Source organism: Scyliorhinus torazame, chromosome 4, assembly GCF_047496885.1.
Source record: "Scyliorhinus torazame isolate Kashiwa2021f chromosome 4, sScyTor2.1, whole genome shotgun sequence".
NCBI classification, from domain to species: Eukaryota; Metazoa; Chordata; class Chondrichthyes; order Carcharhiniformes; family Scyliorhinidae; genus Scyliorhinus; species Scyliorhinus torazame.
The window spans coordinates 51324354-51337286 of NC_092710.1; the positions used below are offsets into that span (position 1 = coordinate 51324354).

At 42.6% G+C, this 12933-nt stretch overlaps 3 non-coding genes across 3 annotated transcripts; all 3 read left to right on the forward strand.

The window, feature by feature from the left end:
- Positions 1–8187: 8187 nt before the first annotated feature.
- Positions 8188–8260, forward strand: trnai-uau (transfer RNA isoleucine (anticodon UAU)). Its single transcript has one exon. It is a non-coding gene; the product is annotated as a tRNA-Ile (tRNA).
- Positions 8261–8709: 449 nt separating this feature from the next.
- Positions 8710–8783, forward strand: trnat-ugu (transfer RNA threonine (anticodon UGU)). Its single transcript has one exon. It is a non-coding gene; the product is annotated as a tRNA-Thr (tRNA).
- A 1588-nt stretch (positions 8784–10371) lies between these two features.
- Positions 10372–10445, forward strand: trnat-ugu (transfer RNA threonine (anticodon UGU)). Its single transcript has one exon. It is a non-coding gene; the product is annotated as a tRNA-Thr (tRNA).
- Positions 10446–12933: the final 2488 nt, after the last annotated feature.

Here is a 12933-nt window from a genome sequence, read left to right on the forward strand (position 1 = left end):
TGCCCATACAGCCAAAGTGCTATGCAAAGACTTTATCCCGAGATGGGGAGTTCCAGCTAGCATTGACTCAGACTATGGATCCCACTTCACAGGTGCTGTTTGGAAGGAAGTCTGTAAACTACTAAACATTGACTGGAATTTACACTGTCCTTACATCCACAATCATCGGGACAAGTGGAACGTATGAATCGAACTTTGAAAGAAAGACTGTCTAAATACAGCCAGGAAGGCATGAATTGGGTCCAAGCTTTGCCAATAGTGTTATGCAGTATTAGAGCTACACCAAACAGAACAACAGGCCTGAGTCCATTTGAAATCATCACAGGCAGACCAATGTCTCTGCCAGGAACTATTGACTTGTGGAAAGCAGACTGTCATTTAATGAGTGATACTTTGTTGTCTTACTGTCAAGATCTAACAAATGCAGTTAGCTCTGCTTCTCAACAGGTGTTAGCTGCTTGGGGAGATCCTCCAGAAGGTGGGCACGACCTGGTGCCTGGTGAAGAAGTGTACGTTAAAAAGCTGCAAAAGGAACCCTTAGGATCAAAGTGGGAAAGTTCTTTCGTAATCCTTCTCACCACCCAATCCGCTGTGAAGTTAAAAGGAAAGAAAAGTTGGATTCACGCATCACACGTGAAGCGCGCATACAAGTAAAATGTTTGCCGCAATTTTAATTTTCAGTTCTGTGATTGGCTTTGTGAACGTTGTATCAGAACTGAATAAGAACACATTCCTTTACACATCTACGATATATGCTAAAAACTTTAATATTTCCAATTGTTGGGTATGCATTGCAACCCCTACTAACTCAGGGGAGGGTATTCCCTTTCTAACTATTCCCTTTAATTCTTCAGAAACGGCAGAATGGTACATCTATCAAAGTGTCCCTCACTCTGTGGTGATCCGTTCTGGAGCATATTTATGTGAAAAAGGAAGGTTCCAGGTTCGCATCCAAAAATATATTAAACTATGGAAATCTGCAGGTTATCCACTAAATACCTTTTTAGGATGGCACCAACTTAAATATAACCCTAACCAAAAACCTCAACATCTCAACCTCCCAACTAATGGTAAACAAAACGGATCAATTTGCTTCATGAGTAAGAACCCTAAAGGGATACAAATGGGTAATAGTATTTGTACTAATTATGTAGATGTTAACACAGCTTATAAATGTACAAACGATCTCTTACAAAGAGTTCTGCTGTCCTCAAAGATACCAGGCATACCTAATCTCAAAAATAATAAAACATTCGAAGACCGATGGTTCTTAGAAAATATTTACTTATATTCTGCTTATAATGGAACTTATTTTATTTGTGGTAATAAAGCATATCCCTGGCTCCCAACATCCTGGTCAGGATCTTGCTATTTAGGATACATTGTACCGGCCATTCGTCATGTGATTAATCTTCCTCATGCTTCAGAAGCAGTTGCTCGAAGGAACAAACGTTCCATTTTCTTAAAAGATGCAATTTTTGATAGAATGATTCCTTTCTATCAGGAAATGAGGATGGAGAATAAATTGAATAAAATAACAACCATCATACAAAACGTAGCAGATTACACCGCCACTGCCCTAGATAAAATTTCTGACGAAATGCGAGCAATTTGAACCGTGGTATTACAAAATCGAATGGCACTTGACTATGTGCTAGCTGAAAAAGGTGGCACCTGCGCCCTGATTGGTGCAGAATGTTGCACTTTCATTCCCGATAACTCGAAAGAAGTGAAAGATTTGGCATTACATATCCAAAACGAAATCAAAAAACTTGATCCACCCCAATTTATCTCTCTCTGGGATAAAATTTGTGGGTGGCTTGGACCCACTGGAATGTCCACAATAAGAATAATCTCATTCTCCTGTGTAGCTGTATTCACCATTTACATAACATACCAATGTGCTAAGTGCATAAAAAACCTATTCGCTAAACGCAGGGGACCAACTATCAGAATGATTCAAACTAACCCAACGGTACCCGTAATTGATGAACTTGAGCTGAAATACTATTATTGAAATATTACTGATCAATCAACTATTTGACTATTATTAACATATTGTATAATTTATTAATACTGAATCAGTAGGATCAAATTTGATTAATTCATTAATTATAATAATTATTTTGACTGTATTATTAACATTGTATAATTTATTAATACTGAATCAGTAGGGTCAAATTTGATTAATCTATTAATTATAATAATTATTTTGAAATGCCTGTTGTATTTTAAGTGTCAATTTTATTGTTTAAAACTGCAATGATTCTTTGCGCTTTTACCTATCCTATCGCATTAATGATGTATTTTAACCTTTTCTGATATATCTCAATTTTTCGATTTATCAAAGGGCCGACTGTAGAAGCCAGGTATTTCGAATACAACTAGTCTCGGTAAAAGATAACTGTTTAAGCATAAATGTTGAGCCCCAGTTTTAATACCCATTTATACAGCATAATTCACTTTTACTGAAGTCCGTTGTTCTGGCAAATGCATATTTTCAAAGACAGTGTGACATTAAAACAGCAAGATAATTTGACACTGCTTGTGCTAATTGTCAAGGACAGGGACTGAATACACAGCACCATTGTTCACAATGCCGATAACAGTTAGGTCAGAAAAGCTGATGTTGCACATTGAAGGTGGACGGCTTGCCATCAAATCAAATGTGTTTGAGTCTAACCCAAACCAATTAGGATTATATTGGGGTGTAATTAGACGACTTAAGACAGATATGAAAGTGTATAACTGAAAAGTTTCTCCCGGCCATTTTAGGTTAGGTTTGGTTTTAGTGTTTAGTTTAGTCAGTTTTGTCCTTTATAGTCTCCATTTTAGAGATGTCTTTTGAGCGTTCTGTCAGTCTAACAGTCTGTGTCAGTGATGTTAGTCCACTTTTGACTTTGAGTTTGAGTTTAGCTGAAGATTAGCTCTCTCTCTCTCTTCATGTTTCATTGCCAGACTTTGACCTTTAAAAAGTTACTTTCGAGCTGTCTGCCTAAGCAAAGAAAGATAATGTCTGTAATTCTCTGAAAGCTTCGAATTGTCTACGAATTGCCTTTTAAATGACTTTCAAATTGTAATCAAGCGACTACAAATAAAACAATTCTTTTTGGCACCTGAGGAGTTGAGACTGCAAATTTCTGCTGAGTTCCAGTATTCGCAAAGTGCTACTGATAACCGAATAGCAGAGATGATATAAATTCCTTCAACTATACACAGTCGAATAATACAAGGAATCGAACAACTTAACACAGTCTACAAATAGTACAAATCTTATAACTTGTCGTATTGCGCCAGGACTTGATTCATCAACTAAGCTTCCCCCAAACTTGGCGTGGTTCGACAGGTTAAGATCCTATAAATTAAAGATTCCTTCAGATGTTAAGATGCCTAAGATGTTAAGTCAGACTAAACGATCTACTATAAATATGTCTGCTTCTGACAAGTCAATGCCAACCATCCAAGACGTCATAAGATTACAGGAGGACGCTCCTGAGAGTGATAAACAAATGTGGAAATGGTTAGGTTGTACATATGATTCTGTTTCCTCTTTATGGACCACGCCTGCACATCAGACTTATATGTCTGATGTGCTGGCTTTATGGGTAATTGAATGTGTACACTTTGCAACTCATTGTGGGGCTCGAGGGACTAGTGATTTGTTGCTGGACACTTGGTGGCACCCTAAAATGCAGGGGTTGGCCCAAAGTATCAGTAATCGGTGTTTGATTTGTCAGCAATATAACACCGGAAAAGGTATCTCTTGTGGGATGGGGCAAACCCCGTTGCCCAGTGGTCCCTTTGAGACACTCCAAATGGATTACATTGAGTTGGAAAGGTGTCAATGTTATAAATATGTTTTGGTCATTGTGGATGTGTTCAGCAGATGGGTCGAGGCATATCGGACTATCGATAATAAAGTTGCTACTGTGGTTAAAGTCTTGATGAGGGAATTGATTCCCCGGTACGGTATACCAGCTCAGTTAAGTTCTGATAATGGGCCTCATTTAATTGGACAAATTAACAAGGAGTTTTGCTCCCAGTTGGGCATACGCCAGCAGTTACACTGTGCTTATAGACCGCAGGCGGCCGGGTTGGTTGAGAGACACAATCAGACCCTCAAAACTAAATTGGCTAAATTAAGAGCAGACACGGGACTGACATGGCTTAAGTTGCTCCCCGTTGCCCTCTTCCAGCTGCGGGTTACACCTGCGGGACCGGCCCGGCTCTCTCCCGCCGAGATTCTTTATGGCAGGCCTCGAAGAACTCCCTGGAGCCTGCAGGTTCCCAGACTGGTTCAGTTTCATCAGATGACTGAAGAGATGACCACCTATGTTCTAGCCCTCACGCAAGTGCTCAAGGAACTCCATGGCCAGGTCCACGTGGCTCACCAGCCATCGCCCCCAGTACCTAGCTCACTTTCAGTCCAGCCCGGTAGTTATGTCATGGTCAAAAATTGGACTAGGAAGGGGTCGGAGCCGCGATGGGACAGGCCCTTCCAAGTTCTCCTTACCACCCCCACAGCAGTTAAAGTGGAGGGGCGAAGTGCTTGGGTCCACCTACATCACTGTAAATTGAGTCCATCTCCACTATTGTAAAAGGTCGGATACTAAACTGCCTCCCTTCTCCAGTGCTATTTTACAGGTGTGGAGCATGATGGAGTGGCTACGCATCGTCTGTATGATATTTGGCCTCACTTCGCTTGGCGTGTTATTGGCGATGGACATGGAAAAGGGGAATATTATGTATCTGTGTAGCCCCAACCAATCTACAAGGTTACATCACCTCTGCAAAGGTGATGTTCTTCGCTGCCCCCATATACGAGGACATGGTATCGACTCATGGAAGGTCATCAAAGTTAAGGAGAATGCAGGAGTCATGAAGCAGTTGCACCGGTCCCGGCGATGGGAAGGGAACATTATATGGACATTGCCTTGTTTTTGGAATACATGTAAATTCGATTTTGGATGTGTTAAGAGTGGTGCAATAAAGGTAAAATCAGGCCGTCAGGAGAGCGTAGGAAGAGGCTATGAGAAAGTGAAAGGGACTAGAGAGAGGACGGGGCGTATGAGAAGGGAAGTACAGCTAGAACGTAGGTTACCGGGAGATACACTTAAGTTAATTAAAGGCCAAACTGAGGAAAACCCGGGTAGTATGAATCTCTTCTACCAGATTTACCACCGCTTGTATGGCCAGGGACGGGTTGTCTGCTACCCAAACCCCGCAGCGGTGTCTAGGTTATTTTCTGTTTCACCGCTTTGGGGCACTACCCAAACGGTGGTCCATTGTCAGCATTCCGAACCACTGCCCGAGCAAGTCACTCTTCCTTACGATCCGGATTCAGCACCACCGGCTATTTGCCTTCCCCTTCCTCGGGATAATTCCCATTCACAGTACGATAGGCTGCGACGGTGGAGGGCGTACATACCTAGCCACTTCACTCCCAATAGGGATTCCCGGTCGTACGAGAATTGCTTCAGCAGTGAAGGATACGGCTGTTTGCTGGTAGAGGTGGACACAAATATAACATGTCTGTTTCCCACCTGTACGGACAGAAGGTGCCATATCACCCAGGCGTCTGGCCAATGCGTTTGTTGCAACACCACTTGCGTTCCATTGAACGCCGGCCTCCAGCTCCTTTGTGGCTGGGCGAATGTCTCTCATATCACTGTTGGGACTTGGGCTTTCCGCATTGCTAGGCGGCCCGAATGGGCGTTTCAAAGTTGGATAAACTGGGCTACTGGAGGGTCCTTACGCAACCGATATGCTGATTGTGATGCTAGCCTGCACACGGAGCAAGGATACTACTTTTTATTTAATGGTACAGCGACCAATGTTTTGTCACCCCCATTTCCCCGCCGAATTGCTATAGGGACTCTAGTCCCTACCACAGTCCCCTGCCCTTCGGCGTGGAACCTGCATAATCAGTTAGCACGCTGGGCAGTCTCTGCTGAATTTTGCGAGAACTGGAAAAAACCACAGGATCTTGCACCCAACCGGGGCCACTCAGCCGGGTGGGGCATTCTGGGCGTATTGACACTGGGAGGTGTGGGGGGTTCCTTGGCTGTCAGTGATCGGAATTATTTTATTTGCGGCCTTACCATCTTGGGAAATGAAACCTTGGGAGCCCTCGGGGCAATAACCAAGGAGTTGTCTCAGCTACGGTTGTTTGCAATGCAGAACCGGTATGCTCTTGACTATCTTCTGGCCCGTGAGGGTGGGGTATGCGCCATAGTGCAGGGCAAGTGTATCGTGGGAGTTCAAGACTTGACCGCTAACATCACTAAATTTATGGATCGCATACGGGATCACTTGGACGGGATGCAGGATCCTGGCTCTTGGGGTAACTGCGGATTTGGAGGTTGGAAGGACTGGTTGATAAATATGGCCATGTATCGAGTGGTAGCTATCGGCTGCATCTTTGTGGGCCTGGCCATCCTTAAATGTGTGATGGGTAGAATGCGGGGTGCACTGGATCAGATCACCGCCCCAAAAAATTTAACTGTTAAAATCCATGAGGGTGAAGCAGATGAAGGGGGGCTAAGACAGGAATTGGAAATGCAGCGACAGGTCTTTTTAGATGAGGAACCGTAGCTATGGATTGGATAGTTCGGTTATCATGGAATGATAAAAGGAGGGAATGACGAATGTGATATAAAATCGTTACTTTAGAGATATTAGCTAATGTAATGTAGAAATAAGCCACTTTGATTCTGGCAAGTAGAGACAAAGGATTTTAGACCGCATGGAAAAAAGCAGGAAGAGGTGTGTCTATGAGAGTGATGTTGAATTGATAGGGGCCGGAGAAAGGGATTGGAAGTGAGCCAATCAGAATAGATCAAACAAGTCAGGAGGGACATAGGATGACCTATGGGTGTCGAGTATGTGAAACTTGATGCCATTTGAATGCATCAGTACTGATCTCTTTGTCTGGGACATTCACTTAGTTCCCGGGGCTGCAGAGAGCAACATGTTATCTGTATCACTGTGGACTAGGTAGCTTGCAAGCTGAATAAAATAACTAATGTTATACCTGCAAATCCATCTCGACTTTTATTGAGGCCAGACTGACGGATAAAGAAATTTGGGATTCAACATTCAACATTCAATGCATTTACACTTTCAGGTCAAAGCATGAAGCCTGTGAAAAATGCTTGTCATTTAATGGTGAACACAGAAAATGTTGACAACATTTCTGTGGTGCTGACCTTCAAGATTGCTTTTCCTTGATTTATGTCAAACTTGATTCAAACTCCCATATCTCCCACTTTTCACGCAACTTCCATTTTCCTCATCTACTCCATTGCATGTAACCTCGCTTCAGCTCTGAATAAGGATCACACGGATTTGAAACATTAACTTTGTGTCTGGCTCCACAGACATCCTCAAATTTTATGAGCTTTTATTTAATCATTTTTAGTTTCTCATGCAGATTCACAACATGTGCAGTATTTTCCTTTGAATGCACGACAGGATTGACCTCAGGAAATCCAGAAGGAACATTTTGAATGTCTGTCAGCGATGTCTGTGAGCAAAGATTGAATGATTAAATGATTTACTCTGATGAAGAGTGACGCAGCCTCGAAACGTTAGCTCGGTTCTCTCTTCACAGATGCTGCCAGACCCACTGAGATTTTCCATCATTTCCTGGTTTGTTTCAAATTTCATAACTGCAGTAATTTGCCTTTTTATTGGACGATATATGTTGCTGCATGTCAGCAAGAACGATTTGGGCGGCATAAAGGATGGGGCGTTTTCTCTGAAGATGTGGCGTTGACAGATCTATTTGCACCCTGAAACTTTGCGATTTGCATAATTTTCTACTTTACCCGATGAGCTTACTTGCGTTCACACTCTGCCACAACAAACAACAGATGACACGCTTTATTCCCTCTCTCAAAATACAATCTGTATCTCTGCAGCTTCCCACTGATATCTCAGCGAACTAATCGTAATCTTCAATGTCTTGAAGTCCCATTGCATGTCCCTGCGTAACAACAGTTGTCACATCACAGGTCATTGGTAAAATGCGAGTCCAAGTTGAAGAATTTGAGAAAGAAAGCCGAAGGGAGGCTGCCGGTCTGCTTGCGAGGGAAATCAGCTGGAGAGGCTGAATGACCAGTGAAGGAAATTCAAAAGATACAATATGAGACTTTGACGTGAGCTATGAGAGAGTTGTTGAAATGGGCCCTGGTAGCTCAGTCGGTAGAGCATCAGCCTTATAATCTGAGGGTCCAGGGTTCAAATCCCTGTTAGTGTCTTGATTTTGGCTCAAGGCGTTTGCTTCCCAATGACCGGAAATAAAAATAAAGAATGCAGGATGCTTTATGGAAAGTGGAAGAACCGTGACAACGTCGTGTTTGCCAAATTGCAACAGCCGTCCAGAATTTTCAAGAATTTTTGCTAGATTTTCAGTTGATGTTTAAACTCTCTCCTGGTCTTGTCCTGCATTATACCACTATAGTTTTCTCGCCATGTTTAATCACTTACCAATTCGCAAAATATTTCCTGTTTGTATACTTCTTTCCTGCAGAACTGCTTTTAAATTAATAACTTTCAGAATAACTGCAATTTTTACAGTGTCAAAAGCCCAGTGCCGATGAATATTTTAATTTGCACTCTCAAAGTCAGCAGGAGAAATCAACAATACTGATGTTTAATCAAAACAATTGAAATCTGTTCTACACTTGCAAAGCTGTTGCGCAGATTGGTGCTGTGGCTTAGATGGTGAAAGTGCCTGTCTTGTAAATAGGAGATCCTGAGTTCAAATCTCAGCAGTATCTTTGTACATTCAGGTCAAAGCATGTAGCCTGTGAAGAATGCTTCTCATTTAATGGTGAACACAGAAAATGTTGACAACATTTCTGTGGTCCTGACCTTCAAGATCGCTTTCCCCTGTTTTACGTCAAACTTCCATATCTCCCATTTTTCACGCAACTTCCATTTTCCTCATCTACTCCATTGCATGTAACCTCGCTTCAGCTCTGACTAAGGATCACACGGATTTGAAACATTAACTTTGTGTTTGGCTCCACAGACATCCTCAAATTTTATGAGCTTTCACCCAAGCATTTTTAGTTTCTCATGCAGATTCACAATATGTGCAGTATTTTCCTTTGAATGCACGACAGGATTGACCTCAGGAAATCCAGTAGGAACATTTTGAATGTTTGTCAGCGATGTCTGTGAGCAAAGATTGAATGATTAAATGATTTACTCTGATTAAGTGTGACCCAACTTCGAAATGTTAGCTCAGTTCTCTCATCACAGATGCTGCCAGACCCACTGAGATTTTCCATAATTTCCTGTTTTAATTCAGATTTCACATCCGCAGTAATTTGCTTTTTTATTGGACGATATATGTTGCTGCATGGTAGCAAGAACGATTCGGGCGGGATAAATTGTTGGGCATTTTCCATGAAGATGTGGTGTTGACAGATCTATTGACACCCTGAAATTTGCGATTTGCATAATTTGTTAGTTTTCTAGATGAGCTTACTTGCGTTCACACTCTGCCACAGCAAACAACAGATGACACGCTTTATTACCCCTCTTAAAATACAATCTGTAGCTCTGTCGCTTCCCACTGATATCTCAGCGAACTAACCGTAATCTTCAATGTCTTGAAGTCCCAGTGCATGCCCGTGGGCAACAACAGTTGCCACATCTCAAGTCATTGGTAAAATGCGAGTCCAAGTTGAAGAATTTGAGAAAGGAAAACAAAGGGAGGCTGCCGGTCTGCTTGCGAGGGAAATGAGCTGGAGAGGCCGAATTACCAGTGAAGGAAATTCAAAAGATACAATATGAGACTTTGAAGTGAGCTATGAGAACATTTTTACATTGGGCTCTGGTAGCTCAGTTGGTAGCGCATCAGGCTTTTAATCTGATGGTCCAGGGTTCAGGTCCCTGTCAGAGTTTTGATTTTGGCTCAAGGCGTTTGCTTCCCAATGAACAGTCGGAAATAAAAATAAAGAATGCAGGATGCTTTATGGAAAGTGGAAGAACCGTGACAACGTCGTGTTTGCCAAATTGCAACAGCCGTCCAGAATTTTCAAGAATTTTTGCTAGATTTTCAGTTGATGTTTAAACTCTCTCCTGGTCTTGTCCTGCATTATACCACTATAGTTTTCTGGCCATGTTTAATCACTTACCAATTCGCAAAATATTTCCTGTTTGTATGCTCCTTTCCTGCAGAACTGCTTTTAAATTAATAACTTTCAGAAATAACTGCAATCTTTACAGTTTCAAAAGCCCAGTGCCGAGGAATATTTTAATTTGCACTCTCAAAGTCAGCAGGAGAAATCAACAATACTGATGTTTAATCAAAACAATTGAAATCTGTTCTGCACTTGCAAAACTGTCTGGCAGATTGGTGCTGTGGCTTAGATGGTTAAAGCGCCTGTCTTGTAAACGGGAGATCCTGAGTTCAAATCTCAGCAGTACCTTTGTACATACAGGTCAAAGCCTGTGAAGAATGCTTCTCATTTAATGGTGAACACAGAAAATGTTGACAACATTTCTGTGGTACTGACCTTCAAGGTTGCTTTCCCCTGTTTTACGTCAAACTTCCATATCTCCCATTTTTCACGCAACTTCCATTATCCTCATCTACTCCATTGCATGTAACCTCGCTTCAGCTCTGAAAAAGGATCACACAGATTTGAAACATTAACTTTGTGTTAGGCTCCACAGACATCCTCAAATTTTATGTGGTTTAATCCAATCATTTTTAGTTTCTCATGCACATTCACAACATGTGCAGTATTTTCCTTTGAATGCACGACAGGATTGACCTTAGGAAATCCAGTAGGAACATGTTGAATGTCTGTCAGCGATGTCTGTGAGCAAAGATTGAATGATTACATAGAACATAGAACATAGAACGATACAGCGCAGTACAGGCCCTTCGGCCCACGATGTTGCACCGAAACAAAAGCCTTCTAACCTACACTATGCCATTATCATCCATATGTTTATCCAATAAAATTTTAAATGCCCTCAATGTTGGCGAGTTCACTACTGTAGCAGGTAGGGCATTCCACGGCCTCACTACTCTTTGCGTAAAGAACCTACCTCTGACCTCTGTCCTATATCAATTACCCCTCAGTGTAAAGCTATGTCCCCTCGTGCCAGCCATTTCCATCCGCGGGAGAAGGCTCTCACTGTCCACCCTATCTAACCCCCTGATCATTTTGTATGCCTCTATTAAGTCTCCTCTTAACCTTCTTCTCTCCAACGAAAACAACCTCAAGTCCATCAGCCTTTCCTCATAAGATTTTCCCTCCATACCAGGCAACATCCTGGTAAATCTCCTCTGCACCCTGTCCAAAGCCTCCACGTCCTTCCTATAATGCGGTGACCAGAACTGTACGCAATACTCCAAATGCGGCCGTATCAGAGTTCTGTACAGCTGCAACATGACCTCCTGACTCCGGAACTCAATCCCTCTACCAATAAAGGCCAACACTCCATAGGCCTTCTTCACAACCCTATCAACCTGGGTGGCTACTTTCAGGGATCTATGTACATGGACACCTAGATCCCTCTGCTCATCCACACTTCCAAGAACTTTACCATTCGCCAAATATTCCGCATTCCTGTTATTCCTTCCAAAGTGAATCACCTCATACTTCTCTACATTAAACTCCATTTGCCACCTCTCAGCCCAGCTCTGCAGCTTATTTAAATCCCTCTGTAACCTGCTACATCTTTCCACACTATCGACAACACCACCAACTTTAGTATCGTCTGCAAATTTACTCACCCACCCTTCTGCGCCTTCCTCTAGGTCATTGATAAAAATGACAAACAGCAACGGCCCCAGAACAGATCCTTGTGGTACTCCACTTGTAACTGAACTCCATTCTGAACATTTCCCATCAACCACCACCCTCTGTCTTCTTTCAGCTAGCCAATTTCTGATCCACATCTCTAAATCACCCTCAATCCCCAGCCTCTGTATTTTCTGCAATAGCCTACCGTGGGGAACATTATCAAATGCTTTGCTGAAATCCATATACACCACATCAACTGCTCTACCCTCGTCTACCTGTTCAGTCACCTTCTCAAAGAACTCGATAAGGTTTGTGAGGCATGACTTCACAAAGCCATGCTGACTATCCCTGATCATATTATTCCTATCTAGATGATTATAAATCTTGTCTCTTATAATCCCCTCCAAGTCTTTACCCACTACAGACGTGAGGCTCACTGGTCTATAGTTGCCGGGGTTGTCTCTGCTCCCCTTTTTGAACAAAGGGACCACATTTGCTATCCTCCAGTCCTCTGGCACTATTCCTGTAGCCAATGATGACATAAAAATCAAAGCGAAAGGTCCAGCAATCTCTTCCCTGGCCTCCCAGAGAATCCTAGGATAAATCCCATCAGGACCCGGGGACTTATCTATTTTCAGCCTGTCCAGAATTGCCAACACCTCTTCCCTACGTACCTCAATGCCATCTATTCTATTAGCCTGGGTCTCAGCATTCTCCTCCACAACATTATCTTTTTCCTGAGTGAATACTGACGAAAAATATTCATTTAGTATCTCGCCTATCTCTTCAGACTCCACACACAACTTCCCATCCCTGTCCTTGACTGGTCCTACTCTTTCCCTAGTCTAAGAGTAGGGAGGGCACCTTCAAGGTTAGTGCCATGGAGATTTTGCCAATAAACTCTGCATTCACCATTAAATTGGGAGCTTTGCATAACAGGTTACTTGTTTTGACGTAAAGGTATAAAGGCACTGCTGAGATTTGAACTTAGAATCTCCTGTTTACTTAGACAGGCGCTTTAACAATCTAAGCCACAGCACCAACTTAAACCAGTACTGAGCCGACTTCCAGTTGCGGCAGGGATGAGCTAGCCGCACGTTTCGGCGGCTCAAGCTCCGACGGAACTTCGGGCTCTTTTAAGAGCCCCAACGGGGACTTT